Source organism: Cyprinodon variegatus, unplaced genomic scaffold (genome assembly GCF_000732505.1).
Source record: "Cyprinodon variegatus isolate N-32 unplaced genomic scaffold, C_variegatus-1.0 Scaffold168, whole genome shotgun sequence".
Lineage (NCBI taxonomy): Eukaryota > Metazoa > Chordata > Actinopteri > Cyprinodontiformes > Cyprinodontidae > Cyprinodon > Cyprinodon variegatus.
In genome coordinates, this window is record NW_015150621.1 from 483,599 (window position 1) to 499,501 (window position 15,903).

A 15,903-nucleotide genomic window follows, 5' to 3' on the forward strand; every position below is an offset into this window, starting at 1 on the left:
GGACCTTTCCCCCCTTGATTTAATAAAAAATAACTAACCAAGCATGGTTGTGTTCTTTTTTTTTCTGATGTTCAAACCACTCCGAGAGAGGCTACCAATGTGAAGTACACCAGATAATTATTCAGTATTATAATTACATTTTTTAAATGTAATACCTTTATTACTTCGAACTACATGGCTTTGAACCTCATCTTTCTTTTGCTTGTTTTAAATGAGGGGAAATAAACTGATTTGCACGTCGTAACATTTGCAATCTTTGCAGAGCATCTGCAAAACACCTACTCAGATGTATCCCTAAATAACAGAATAGGAATTTCTCTCTCAGAGCTACATTCTGAGGATAAATTAATGTAAGCGATTACCCAATGGTACTGCTGCATTCCTCATATTGTGAATATACTCTATGTCCGCCAGGTCATTATAGCCTAATTTCCCTAAACCTCAATAACAGGACAGTCTGAACTTTAGACGCCAACTCTATGTTGCCTTAAATAATAACCTACAGTTTACTACAAATTGAGAAAATGCCTCAATGTTCTCTCTTCTCATGGCATAAAGGCGGCATCTATTCAGGAGATACAACTTGCAGTTTTTTGATAGGAAAGTCTCTTTTCAGATTAAGATATTTCTCCTTCTCCTTCTTCTGTGGAAAAAAAATCAGCATCTTGGTTGTATGCCTCCCCCATCTTTTATCTTTTATACGTCCTTATCTAAATGAGACAAACCTCGCTGGCCATTTGAGCAAATCTTTTCTAGAACTTTTTTTAGCAGTGAAACCCACAGCGGATGCTGCAGCAGAGAGGAGTCAGTGTACTCTCATCTGCAGTACCCTTATAGGCTCCGAGGAACCTCACAGACTACCATCATTACGGATTTTTAGAGGGTTTTAAAAATTAAAAGATGAGAGAAACATGCAGATATAAAGAGTAAAAGAGAGAAAACAGACTTGGAACCAGAGCAAGAGAAAACAAGAGATGGTTAGTGTTTCAGTGCCCTGAAAGTCTGGATCCAAACTGCAGAATGCTAACAAACACTGTGTTTCATGAGTTCTCCTTGATGTTGTGCATACAAAGTGTATGATACAGTGCCTGGTTATGTACAATACAAGCTAGTGCTCTCAATATGTCACAGAGCACCTGAGTAACTTAGCACCGGCGTGTTGGTGTGTCTGTGCCTGTGTGTGCACATGTTATACCAGAAGAAAAAAAATGGCCCTGAGGAATTTCAGTTCTTAAACAATCAGCAAGTTACTATTAATCACCCAGCTACGGCTCAGCAAGCTTAGGAATGTACCCTTTATACACGCACACAAACCCACACAGAATCACTTTTCACCACTTTTGAGGACATTAGATTCAACCTCATTTAATTTCTGCAGATCTATTTCAAAGAAATATTCCCTTTAAGGTAAAAAAAAAAAACATACAACAATTTGCAAACCTGAAGTCCAATTATTTGCACGTAAAGGAGCAGATTCAGACCCCTGAAAGAAGTGGAAAATGGTTATGTAATGCATGGTGTGTCTCTTTTATCATTTACAGTATACTTTCACCATTGGTTGCTTCCCCTAACAGTACATGAGCAACATACTGCAAAAAAAACGAGTGAATTTTAGGTGAACCTGTAGAGGAGACCTGGATAGAGCAGACAAGATGAGGGGGGTTGACAGGGGGTGATCTCTTGTCAGGCCACTACAGAATTACAAGCTATGTGAGGACAATGTGGCCAAAGGGCCCCTCTTCTTTTTTCTTTTTTTTTTTTTTCCTACACCATCACCACTTTTGGCTTTTTTGAGCACACTGAGGGAGAAAACACTGACTCTTTTGTATGACCTATGAAGACAGACCCCTCCTTCCGTCCGACTCCAGTCCCCCATCCTCCTCTCTTTCTGCTCAGTGGGCCCTGTCTTTCTGTGTAACGTGCACCTGCTCAGTCTGCTAAACATCACACACACACACACACCAACTTACTTGAATACTTTTGAAAAGAGCTAAATGAAAGGCTGAACCACGTGAAAAAAGAACTGCATTCCACAGTTTTCTCTAAAGCAGTCATTAATTACAACACCCCAAGTAAAACGAAATATGGTTCTCAGGTTTTGATTTCCTCTTTTATTTTCAGTATTCCAAAATACACACAAACAACAATGAATAAAGGATTGTATGAGAGTAGAGGCAGCTTAAACTGGTTATTTCAAAGATCCCACCTCTGTACATGATGGCAAAACATCATTTTTCTATGCAGCACCATGGTCTTAGCACAATATTCAAAACATATTCCCTGCAATTACGGACTCTTATTCCGCTACAGCATTTTAAATCACTATTGAAAACCGCTTGCACAGAGAATTGTAACTGTTATTCTAGAGTCTAGTTTATGATTGATTTTNTAAATAAATAAATGATCCTGTATAATTTTATTGGTAAATACATGGCTGCTACAACGCTGCCTTGCACACATATTCAAAGAAGCAGTTCTGCCTCCTCATTCCTTAATCTGTTATCTTATTCTGTTGATGCTCTTTAAAGATTAAAAGCAAATCAGTGAAACATGATATTTGTAAACTCTTTGTTAGACCATATATACGTCTAAAGGGTTAATTTTAAAGGAAGTTAGAGCTCTCTCATTTTTTTCTACAGCCAGCCCTAAATCACAGAATAAAGGGCAATTAAAAGCTGTTTTACAGAGTTTCCATGTTCTTCTGTATTTTCGTAATTGGATCTGTCCACATACTCTGGATTCCTTCCACATGAAACAAAAACAGGACTTTAATTTATCTTTCTAAATTCCTCTTAGATGTTTTTGTTTTTTGTTTTAGGATTGCTGCCTGTTCTGTTTTTGTCTGTGTTGCCCCGGCAACCTGTCCGGTGTGTACCTCGTCTTCCACAATGACCATTGGAGACAGTCAGTAGATAATTGTTTTATTTATGGATGAATTACTAATTACAAAGTCAGTGTGTACATGTTAAGATCACTATTTCTTTGTGAAAAGCCCAGATAATGTATTTTCACAGTTTAAAGGTTTAAGCTCTTCTAAAACAGGATGCAGCGAGAGCCCATAAATTAAAAGGCTTAGTTTATCACTGAACAGAGCAAAACGCAATGCACTGCACAAGCCCGCACACACACCTGGTAATACTTCAACATCGTTCAACTTTGACCGCAGCATGCACTGACAAATGCACATGCCGCCCACAAAAAAATACAATTACAAGCCTAAAAGACCGAGGGACATAATCAAAGAAAAGCTAGATCTATATGTGTCTAAGCCCTAGTTTGACATAACAGTTATCGTAGAAACAGAGCTCCTTAATCAGTTCTGGACCTAAAGTTGTGTGCAACCTAGGGGCATATTTAGGAAATTTGGGGCCCTAAGCAAAGAACGGCATGGGGCCCTCTGAACTGAAGAGACAACACATTATATAGACCCATTATACAGATACAGAAATTTTAAGAGAATAGACATACAGTATTTGTTCTAAGTTTTGTCCCTCTCTTCTTGTCCCTTTTCTTGTTGTTTTTCTCTTTATGTTTTGTACTCAGCTGACTTTTCGTGTTGTCTCAAAAGGAATGAAAGATTTCTTCCAAGCACTAAGCTCCTTTAGCCGATTGCTCCTTCCTGTGTTTCCAAAAAAAGGTGAGGGCAAAAGTAAATAACACAGTCCTTCTTTCCATCATAGGCAAGCCATGATCTGCTTGTTTTCCATTTTTCATTTGTATGAAATAATAGCTGCATGAATCATGACAGCAGACAAGAGAGAGGAGAGCAGGAGGCGGGGTTACTGGGGTTATCTACTTGCTCTGGAGTGCAGAGTTTGGTGCTTTTATATGTTTGCTGGCAAAGTCTCCAGAAGCAGGAAAAAGTCCCTAGATGTGGCACAAAGAGCTTTTTTGAAATAACAGTGCTAGAGGGGTCTGAATAACTGCTAAATGTAGTGACAAAAGCGCTAAGTTCGCAACACTGCTCTTTGCATTGTTTGTTTTTAAATTGTGTCTGTTTGGAGCTTTCTGAACATGTGTAGCAAATGAACTGATCCAATGTGGTGGACACTGAATAAGCGTTCTGATGGAATTTTAGCGAAAGGATTTTTATAAAAAACATAATTAATGTGCACAAATAAGGAGTAGTTGTATTAAACATACATGTAAACAGAGTTTTATGGGGCCCCCAGAAACTTGGGGCCCTAGGCAACTGCCTAGTATTGTCTAATAGTAAATCTGCCCCTGGGGCAACTACAGCCACTTCTTCCTTGCTGCTCTAACTAGCATGGCTAGTGTTAGCACTTTACCACTAACAACAGACAAAACACCCACCCATCCAGCCCATACAGCTACAGATCTATATGTATGTTAAGCCTACACTTCTTCATGAAATTACAAAAAGAGAAAAAGAAATCTGGTAAAATATCCAGAAAAAGAACTAACCCCCCAAATGCCAGACCTAATTGATTTTTAGGTTAAATTTGGTCGCTCAGTCTTAGTCTTGATTTAGTTCTGAAAAATTGGGCTGTGTTTGGTCGGTTTGATTTTCCCGCTTTAGTCCAAAAATAGACGAGAAGACGATGAAAACCCAATTTTCAACAACCTGAAAGTTATAGCTTTTTACCCCTCACTAGACGTTATCTTTTCAATGTTTTTTCAACCAATTTTTGCTCAGCAGGGAGCATTTGCACAAGTTGGGTTCATACTTGGGAACTACTAAAATATTGTAACCTTCACAGATCTAATCAGATACTAATGTTATTTTATCAGAATGTTCAGAAAGGAGATGGGTTTGTTGCTCTTGAGATAAATGTAGAATTTGAATATCAGCCCCAGAACCAAAGCTTGTAAAGACGTAAGCTGAAGCTAGTAAGAGATACAGTAGTTAAATCACAGTGAAATGAGTCCTGGACCACAATGGCTAGATGGGCACTCAGAGAGCAAGAAGACGTTAATTCTGGATATTACAGTCTGCAAATGTGCGAAATGACAAACTATGTGGAAACTGGCTCTGTCATCTGATGGACATTTGACCATATTAGAGGAAAAAGTTGGAACATTGCAAGTCTGAGGAAACAAGGTAATTCTGTCAAATGCCAATAAAATGGATACATCCTTTTAGGAACTGGCCTCAAAAAGAAAAAAATTTGATACAATGAAAAAGAAGTACGTGTCTTTACACTTATACAAATGTCTGGCTTCGTTCTGACATTGTTAACTCATCTGTATTAAATGTCATTGTAATTTCTACATATTTTACACTACACTAACTCTAATAGAAATTTTGATCCCCGTTTGGCAAAAAAAAAAAATAAAAATTCACTTTCATTAGAGTTTAAGGAATTTAATTTCTTTAAATATTGTTTGTTAGAAATGTCCACAAGAAAACTAAAACATGATCACAAACGAATGACCATATGTAGACTTGTGTACCAAAAATATTGTAGTACAGAATGACAAAAACAGCAAAAGTGTGTAAGGCAAAAATGACTAACACCCAATAGCCTTTTTTTAAGTCCAGTGCAGAAACATTTGATCTTTATGAATCCTATAAATTAAATCTGTATGGGTAAATAGTTGTTCTATAACTGGGGCAGTCATTTAAATAAATCCTGCCTTGAATTTCATGAATAAGCAAGATAGAAAAGTGTAAAGAAAAAAAAAAACAGGTCCTTGGAAACAGATTCTCACTCCAGCAGAGAAAAAAAATCGGAACTGAAAGATATACCCTCAAGGTTTTGCAATGCAACACACTAGGACTATTGTATTACTGTGTGTCTATGAGTGTGTGCGAGAGAGAGTGAAAGTTCTCCATAATTAATGCTTTGGTGTTATGCAGCTGCAGAGCAAAGACAGAGCACTACAGGGGGTAGGCTTTGCAGAAAATAGCTACTGTAAAAGGCCAAAGATGGAAAGATTGACAGGAAGAAAAACATGGAGAGACAAGGAAAATAACTTGAGGAGAAATTATATCTTCCTTTTTGATGTGAGCAAACAGTGTTGGCTTGATTTGACCAACACCAATTAAAGCCACACATGTAGTTCTGAATGTTTAATGATGCACATTCATATAGACTAATGCTCCAGTGCTTTAGAAATTCTTTCTAATAATCTCCTACAGCCACATTTCAATACATCTCTCTAAATATACGCAATTTTTAATGATATTGAACTGATGAGCATCTTATGGTTATTGTCCGTATTTATCCTCTTGGAGAGATGTTTATTCTCATAGACATTGTGATGAATGGTGCTGCTGGAAATTAAACTATCAATTGGATAATGATTACTCTGCCCCAGACTACAGTGGTAAGGGGGTGTAAGTGAACATGAGCATGGAGCTGAAGATAAAAACACTCATTCAAACTGCTCTGTGGATAAAGCTCACACAAACATTTAACACATTTTTGTTATACACTATAGAATATTTTAGCAATATTGTATAGTGTATTACAGAAATATAACAACCTAGAACACTGTCTGCTTAAATTTATGACTACATTTAAGTCTCTTCAAGTTCACCATCAGAGTTAAGGCATGTGCGGCAGAGTCTACATGAAAAAAAAATCAGCAGTATCAGTTTTCTTTGTTCATTCTTTAGCTAAATTACAACATACAGTATTTATCTGAAATAAACCAATATATATATATATATATATATATATATATATATATTTATATATTTATATATATATTTAAGTTTTTAATAGATAACAGAGACAGATGTAACACTTTTGGGGTTGTTATAACCCACCATAGTCAGCCATTGTTTATCTTATCTGCTTACTTAGCTTTACCAATATTTGCTTGTTTGCCTTAAGAGCCATATTTCAACTTAGAGTGTAGCTGCTAGTGCAAAAGTACAAAACAAATGTTACCTTTGGTCCAGAAAATTACTTCCAAAATGACAGAAGTAACTTCCCCCTGTGCAACTAGCATTCCTGCTCCCCCTACTGTATTTTCAAATGCAGATTGACATTTTTCTTTTTACTTAGGATAACCAAAGCTATTTCTACGTACTGTTGCCAGCATAATGAATGAATATAATATATTTTTTTTGTATAACGCCAATTCACAACACATGTAATCTCAAAGCACTTTGTAAAATCAATTTACTCAAACCACACAAGTCTTGATCATCATTTGGTACAACCTACAGAGGTCTGAGGGTTTTATCAGGTTTTATCAGTTCTAGAAACAGTATTGGAATATTCAGCAATTGCACCATTTAGGAAGTGTCACAAAGACAAACGTGTTTTGGTGCAAACTGTGGGACTTAATTCTAAAATAAAGCCGAAACCTTGTGAAAATGTTAACAAAAACTATGAAGTGGATCACCTTGTCTACAAAAAATAAGTCCTGGAAGAAAATAGGCATAAAAGGCATCTTGTATAGGAAAAAGTCATTAATTTCTAAATAAAAAGAAAAGCCAGATTACCCTATGCAAGAGATTTCAAGGACAGATACCAGCCGGCCTTGATAGATAGCCGCTCACACTGAGCCTGGTTCTGGTTCTATTGGAGGTTTCTTCCTTCTAAATGGGAGTTTTTCCTCTTCACTGTCCCTACAAGCATACTTGGTGTGAGGGATTGCTCTTTAGTCAGTAAGTCAGTGCAATCATCTGATTTTCCTTAGACAGAAGACATTGAATCAACCCGACTGTATGATCTGGTTGAATTGTCTCTGTAAAATGCCTTGAAATGACATGTGTTGTGAGTTGGAACTATAAACATTAAACTGAATTGAAACTGAATTGATTATTTAGGTCAAACGCAGTCTACGCAAAATTGCTCAACAAGGTTAAAAGTAGTGATTTTAAGAGAAACATTCCTTCCCACTCTGAAGGTGATGAAGCCTTTATTGCTATTTTAAAATGTATTGGTTTTTTTTTAAGAATATGCATAGACCCAATCATTCTCTTCTTCCTACTTTGGACCTTGAGCAGACATATGGCATTGATTATGAAGAAATAACATTATTTCACACATTCAGATGTATTCTACATAAATTCTAATCCCCCCAAAGAGGGTTTTAATTTCACATATTAAATAACATAAAGCAGCAATGTTAAAGGCTAAATGGCCTGTAGGTATATAAAGCTTTTTCAAGTCAGATGACATCAAAAGCACTTTACACTACATTCAGTCATTCACTCACACGCTGATAGTGACAAGCTAAATTGTAGCCACAGCTGCCCTGGGGCTCTCTGACAGAAGCGCGGCTGCCGTACACTGGCACCACCAGTCCTTTCAACCACCATCAGTAGGCACTGCAGGTGAAGTGACTTGCTCAAGGACACAACAACATTGAAAGCCGGAGCTGGTGGTTGAACCGACCACCCTCTGGTTGCAGATCAAACTCCTTCATCTGACGTCTCTGTCTGAATACATTTGAAAGAATCTGTTTCCTTTTTATCTCCACTGTATCACAGAAGTACATTGCAGAATGTAATCATTTAACTGATTCCACTTCACAAAGTTAATGATTTTGTTGATGGGGTTACTTCCTCACAACACGTTGCAGTAGACAACATAGTCTACCTGAAAAAGAACACATTTATTCATGAGTAGCTGGTTCCCTGGCTCCATTTAGAGCTTCCAACTTATTTGTTAGTTCAACTTCTTACTTTATGTTCTCTCTGCTTTTTCTCATCATTGTAGCTTCATCTGTCCTGGCACTGTTTAGCAATGACACTATCCTAGACTCTTCCTCTTTTAGGTTGACAGATTTGGGTCTGTTTTTGAGTGCTTAGTGTTGTTTCTCTCAAAGACAGGTGTGGGCTCAGCTTTTACTGTGACCAACAAACTGGCTTAGAGCTCATCTGCTCAACAGTTTTTTTCTTAGACAAAGCCACTTAAGGAGCTAGTTTACCATTACCTTTTTTTAACAAAGATGTTATTTAAGGACCAGCCCACATATGTTCTGAATTGGCATCATATAAATAAACAGAATTTACCTGAAATGAATACTGAATTAAGTCCATGTCATGATCTTGGTGCTGAGGACTGGCTTAATTGCTCATTTCATTCACCTGTCTAACTCCACCCAGATTCTCAGTACCATTTATCTGATCCACCTGTTCCTGATTCTATTTAACCAGCCCTCTAACCAGTCATCAAGGCAGGATTATTCTCGAGCAAGTGGTGAGAGTCTTCCAGCGTTACCTTAGTGTTTCTAATTATGTGATCCTGACCTGTTCTCCATCTCAACAATTGAGCGTGCCTGTTCCCGTATGATCTGTTTGCCTGACCTTTCTTTGGACTCCTGCTAATTGATTGATTGAGTGATTTTATTGATCTCACAGTGGAGAAATGTTCTCATTACATCCGCACAAATAGTCAAAGAAGAATGTACCAAAAGGAAGAAAAAGGTGCATGGATATATAAAGTATATACAGTGTGTCAAAATATGAAAGCTTTTTTCTAATAGTAGGATTATTATACAGGGTTACTCATTGGTATTTATATAGGGGGATATTTATATTTTTATATATATATATAGTTATTGCACTTGGTGACAAATGTAGAGAAACAGGTTAATGCACAGGGTATCAAATAGTAATTGCACTTTATTCATTGCACAAGTTATTGCTGGATTCTGCCTGTTTACTGAACTTGAAACTGCTTCCTGTCACCGACCTGGATTTCTCTCTTTAATCTCTTTGGACTTCTAATGTCCATGTCCTGATTCCTGAGCAATTTTTCAACCCTGCTTTGGCTTCTGGGTTATCCTCACTTCCTTTGTCTGCTCGGATCTGATCTACCACTTTTTCTTTGTCCTCTGGAACTACGGCATCTGGGATTATCTGGGCAGCGCCCGCCGCGTCTTGTTAACAGCCAACCGGCTTGAATAAACCTTGTTCTCTTGGCATGGACTAAACTAAAGAACCAGGTTAATTACTCCCACGTTCATAATCATCCTCCGTCATATTAACGTGGTCACTAACCTGAGTTTTACTCCTGCAGAGGTTCCTGTCTTAGACATCCTACCTGCTGTTACTGCAGATTCGTCATCTTTAAATAACACTTTTGAATTATCTGACAGACCCCTGTTCTTAGCACTGACAGTCCATGCTTGTAATGAAAACTTTTATTAATCCACCTGATTTAATGTTATAATCCTAAATGCTGTGTTTCATTTAAATGTAAGCAGGAAAACATCACAATTAAATTAAAATAAAGTCTTGAAAACAACTGTTTTTTTTTTTTTTTTATCAATCTGTATGATTTGATTCAGGTACTGAACAGGGTCACTGAAATAAATGAGCCTTTCAGAAACATTCTGATTTATTGAATCCGGCAGTGAATTGTGTCAGTGTATTCGCTCTAAGACTAAATTTATACCTAAAAAAAACAAAAGGAATAGGGCCAGATATTATGTTGCTGTTTTTATCTTTTCATAGTTCTTCAAGATAAACTGTTATACAGCAAATTTGGTCCTGGAAGTTCAAAAGTAAAACGTAACAAAATATTTTCAAATCAGCAACCAATTCCTGAACCCTGTAGCCAGAATACAGGCACAAACGTACAACACACTGTCCTTAATTAAACAAAAAAAAATATCAGCTTTAAGTGATGATTATTCAAATACCTATTTTGCTTCTAGCTTTGCTGCTCTCAAAAGTGGAATGAGACTGAAACAAAAGATTGAACCAAATACCATTTTATTCTATTAAAGCCTGAAAAATACAGTAGGTTTGTTTTCATTTTGTGTCTTGGCTGCTTAATCTGTCTCACTCACTACAGAACAGTTTCAAACCTAAGGAGGAAATACTAAAAGAAATGTTTTGTCATTTTTCTGTTTCATTTTGTCCCGCTGAGAATATTTCTATGATAGGATATTTTCTGGTTGGTTCTATTCATAAACTCCTACACTTAGCCAGCTAACCTTCACACATAATCTCACAACCATTAATTATTCATTACACCTTCCGCTGTGGCCCGTAGCGTAAACACTAAATCTTAAAGGAAGCAGCTTTTTTCCCAGGCTTGGAATCTGAGTACGGACTGATTAAAGCGATTATCTCTTTGTACAAACATCAGGACCTCAAAGTGCTTTCAGATAAAATCTGCTCTTGCCTAATGTGTGTCCAAGATGAGACATTTTTTAGTGACCTTTAATCCTCAAAGTGTAATGAAAATCAGAAATGTGCATCTCTCTCTTCAATGGTTTACATAATTAGGATTATAATCTAAATTATGTCTTTATTGTCCCACAGTGGGGAAATTGGGATGTGACAGTGGAAAAAAACACTTAGTCAGAAGTAATAAAACCTACATAAAAGACAAAATAATGGAAAAAAAAATAAAGAAAAGGAAAGAAAAAAAAATAAAGAAAAGGAAATTGCACAGAGAAGGGAAAAACAATTTCTAGAAGAGGAATAAAATACTATGAAGTTATTATGAAAGACATATAATCAGGTGAAAAAAAAAGAAATGTTAGTTGAATATAAGGAATACAAACAGCAGCCTGTTAACAGAATAATGTGAAAAAAAAATGTAAAATAAGTATGAGAGTAGGAGCAAACAGTTTCAGAGCAGGTAAAATATCTGTGCACATTGTGATCACATGTCGTCATTCGAATCTTTGTTTCTGTAAGACACATGAAAGGGACAAAGAAAAGAGCCAAAATAACAATCAGATCAACAACTCTTGGAAAAAGTAAATGTCTGTAAATATATATGCACTAATCTGTTTTTTTTTTCCGAATCCAATCCGAAATTATACATGGGCTGACTGAGTGCATCATCTGATATCCAATATGTTGCTTTTGAATGATTTAACTGTATACATAGCCGTGTGAGAAAAGGCATTTAAACATTGTTAAAGAAAAAGGTAAGAAATGAATAGAGATATAACTCATCACTAGCTGCTGTGTGTGCTCTGTGCATTGCAAAAAATTTAATCTAAATACCGTAAGTCATTTTTTCTTAAAATAAGTGCATTTTGTCTTGAATTACAGATGTAAGTGAGACGCTTTGCCAATGGAACAAGACAATTTACAATGAGAAAAAACAATTGCATTGTCTTATATCAAGTGCATAATATCTAATTACCTTATTTTAAGAGTAAAAATACTCACTCCATTGGCAAATCATCTTATTTATCTGCTCAAGTTAAGGGTTAATACACTTACCTTAAGACATTTTTACTAATGTTTAGATAGTTTTTGCAGTGTGGGATGATGTAATCAGCGTTAGAATAATAAAATTGAAACCCAGTAGATTGTTGGAGATAATTTTAACTGTACTGCGGTGTCTGATATCAACACACGGGTTAAAAAACCTATTTAAATTTAAAACTTCATAGCAAAACTACTACTGCCATGTTGCACGGTCTCTTTCCACTGTCAACGTGGTTGAAATTTAAAAATCCATTTTCATTCAAAACCTTTTTGTACAGTTATTTTGATTTTCGCAGTGTCAACACGGTTGAATATGTATTTGAACACTTTTAAAAACAGTTTCTCCTTGCAATTTGATACATTGATATCAGTGTTGTACTTAATATTGTATTTTTATCTTATGGTATTGGAATTTCTATATATTGCCATGAGCCACATGCAAAAAAACATAACACCCCGTGCACAAGTTGTATACATCGTGTGCAAACAAAATTACAATAAAGTTAAGGGCATAGAGCTTGGACACATGTTTCACACCATCCTTGTGGGGACTTTCCATTGACTTCCATTAATTTCTAACCCATTTTTGAAGCCTAACTTTGACCCTTAGCCTAAATCAAACCATTATGGGCTCATACCTCATTTGGGTAGTGGCCGGCTCGTGGTTCGGGCATAGAGCTGGGAATCCTGAGGTTCTGAGTTTGAGCCCCACTCCCACAGATTGACACTCTGAGCGTCTGAGCAAGACCCTTATCCCCACACTGCTCCCCGGGCGCCACACGATGGCAGCCCACTGCTCCCCAAGGGGATGGATTACATGCAGAGGTACATTTCTCCATTGTGAGATCAATAAAGTTAAATTATAAATATTGCTGTTGTTGTTGTTGTCAAGGTTTGGTTGAGGTTTGAGGACCCAAATGCAGAGGTGAGTTTTTGTAGTTTTAATGAAACAAACAAACAACTGAGGCAGGAATCTAAAAAATCAAACATGAAAAAAAGTAAAACAAACCAGAAGCAATGAAACTTCAGGGGAAAACAATCACGACGGGGTAAGACACCGGAAGACGGAGTTAGACGAGGAACCTGCACTTAGGAACTGCACCAGGGGAGTATTAATGGGAGACTGAAACAAAGAGAGGACTAACGAGCTGATTGGGAGCAGGTGTGAAGTCAGGTGTTTAGAAAGGAGCTAGGGATGAAGGAGACCAAAAAAAGGCTTTCCGTGAAGGTTTCTATCTAATATTTTTTTGAGTAATTAGAATAAAATAAACAATTATTATATATTTGTTTCTTAAATTTCTTATACATGTGCATATGTGTACTGTTTTTCCACTATAGAATAGTATCAGGTCATACTATCACAATGCATTTCTAAAGTGTTCAAGCATTAGCTGATGTCTTTTTTCCCCGACAGACCAAAAAGATTTGGATTTCACATCAAATGACAGAGATCAGCTTTAAACACCAGGTATTTACACGGTGCAAAGATGTATTACACAACTCAAGACAGCAATATCTGAAACAGAGCACAATTTTATCGGGAGAGAAAAGACATTGGAATAATTTTTCTCACTGTATTATTAACGCTACTTCCTGATGAAGGTGCTCTCACAAGTTTTCTGGGAGGTATTCTGTGGACTGTCAAGACAAAACTGGAACTCTGAGTTTCTAAACTGGCAGAGCAAAATCAAACAAGCAAAATAAAATTAATAAAAATCCCAAGAAGAGCAATTAAAAAAACTAAATAAATAAACAAAATCAGCTGGCACGAACACTTTAAACCAGGTTTTCCAAGAAGTATCTCAAACAATGTTGGCCCAAACACTGTTTAACATGGAGCCAGACTGATTCGGATGGTTCAATTTAGTCTGATTCATTTTATATCATTTAACCTCTGATAATTGAAATCTTGAAGCAGGAAAAGAAATCTATGATTATATAAGAGGTCAAATGCTTCTCCACACCCAGATACCTGACAATAAGAACTTCATGAACTCCCCTCATTTTGGGAGGGAGGACAGGAGAGAGTATCACCATGGATTTGACAGAAAAGATAAACAAAAACATGAATTAATGAATGAATGAAGAATGCTTTGAATGTCATTGGCACCATAATGAACAATGCAAGTGGATAACAGGATCCAACATCTGTGCTGCAGAAATAATCCAGCCTAATCAACATCCATCTGTCTCTCTGTCTGTGGTCGTCTGTGACCTTGAGGAGTCCTCCTGTCTTACTCTTCTGCATCTTCCTCTTCCTCACCCAACTCTCCACCTCAATGGATTCACGTGCAGTGGGGAGTAGCATCCACTTTCATTTGGACAGAGCAGGAACAGAGGGAAATCTCCACAGTTAATGTATGCAATGCAACTGAACTTGCCTTTAGAGCTCTAAGAAACATTCCTCTGTATTCACAGAGAAGCACAGAGGAGTCAGTGCACAGGGGGAGTCAGTATAGTATTAGAATATCAAAATGCTCCCACCAGAATCATCAATACTTTACCTCTTTTTGCTTCACCTTATCAATAATGATCAAGTGTTTGCTCCTCGGCTCACTCAACTCCTCTCTCTCTCTTTCATCTCCCTGCATCCATAAACAGCCAAACAGAAACTATCTGACGCACAAATTGATACCAACGGACTGATCTGTGCGCTGCTTGTTCATTTCTCCTCCTCTCAACTTTCCAAACGGCCGGTACAGCCTGTGCACATCCATTTCCCTCAGCACGATCTTGTTTCTTCCCAAAATGCGATCCAAGAGCAGAAGCTTAACCTGCATCAGTTTGGATCACCTGCAGACAGCTTACCGTCTCCATCCGGGACGTCGGAAGCGCTCCAAAGGCGAATGCGCGTCTTCGGTCCTTCAAGCGGTGCCACGCAGCGGCGCACAAAAAGATATCATTATTGAGAGGATTTGGATTCACCTCATAGGGTAGCTTTCATGTCTGTTCTGGCACGGGAAATGGCGCCATCATGCGGCTGACTGGAGAAAGGCGCGCAACAAGTGGAGACGGACAGAACCGATGAGCCAAGTGGGAGGATTTTAACCTGAATCAATCAACTTTTTGGTTTAGATTTGTTGATTTCAAACAGACATGCTTTCCTGTCAACAAATAAATAGCATGATAATCACCAGATAAAAGTATTTTCTTAAAAAATTAAAGTTACTCTTCCATTTTTGCCTGTTTTAGCACACAAAAAACAGGCATTAACATATCTGCTTACTCATCATTATGTTTTTTAATATGCCACTTAAATCTGACCATTTTAGCTGATCAGAAACTCCTAAAATTAAGTTTAAAAAAAGGTGGTTGTCCTGAAGCCTTGATTTCACCTGCTGGAGAGTTGTGTTCTTGTCCATGTCTGAGGTGCAAATAGATTTAATATACAACATAGTCACATTTTAACCTAAAAATATAAATATGCTAGCACTATTTCTTCCAATAATCATCATCTGTTCAACACTTAATGCAAAGTGATTTGATTTAAGGTTTTTAGATTGATCAAACATTGCTGTCCTGATAAAAAAAAAAAAAAGAAAACAGGCATAAACACATGAGCCTACTCATTATGTTTCATAATAGGCCACCTAACTCTGACCATTTTAGCTATTCACAAACTCCTGAAATATACTTAAAATAACAGTTACAGCTTGAGTAAAATATAGATGCTATGCTTTCTTTAGTTTAATTTATTTAAATAAAAAAAGAAAACAATTGGTTATAAACTAATATTGTAGTATTTCTTGGAATACTACTTTTACTATTGTCTTCCTCAAAGAATTACTGACAATTAT

General features: G+C 36.9%; 1 protein-coding gene across 1 annotated transcript in view; it reads right to left on the minus strand.

The window, feature by feature from the left end:
• Positions 1 to 15,043, minus strand: part of veph1 (ventricular zone expressed PH domain containing 1) — a 106,407-nt gene extending 91,364 nt beyond the window's left edge. The window contains exon 1 of the mRNA XM_015378278.1: positions 14,915 to 15,043. The gene's annotated coding sequence lies outside the window, so the exon portion shown is untranslated. The remainder of the gene's footprint in view (positions 1 to 14,914) is intronic.
• Positions 15,044 to 15,903: the final 860 nt, after the last annotated feature.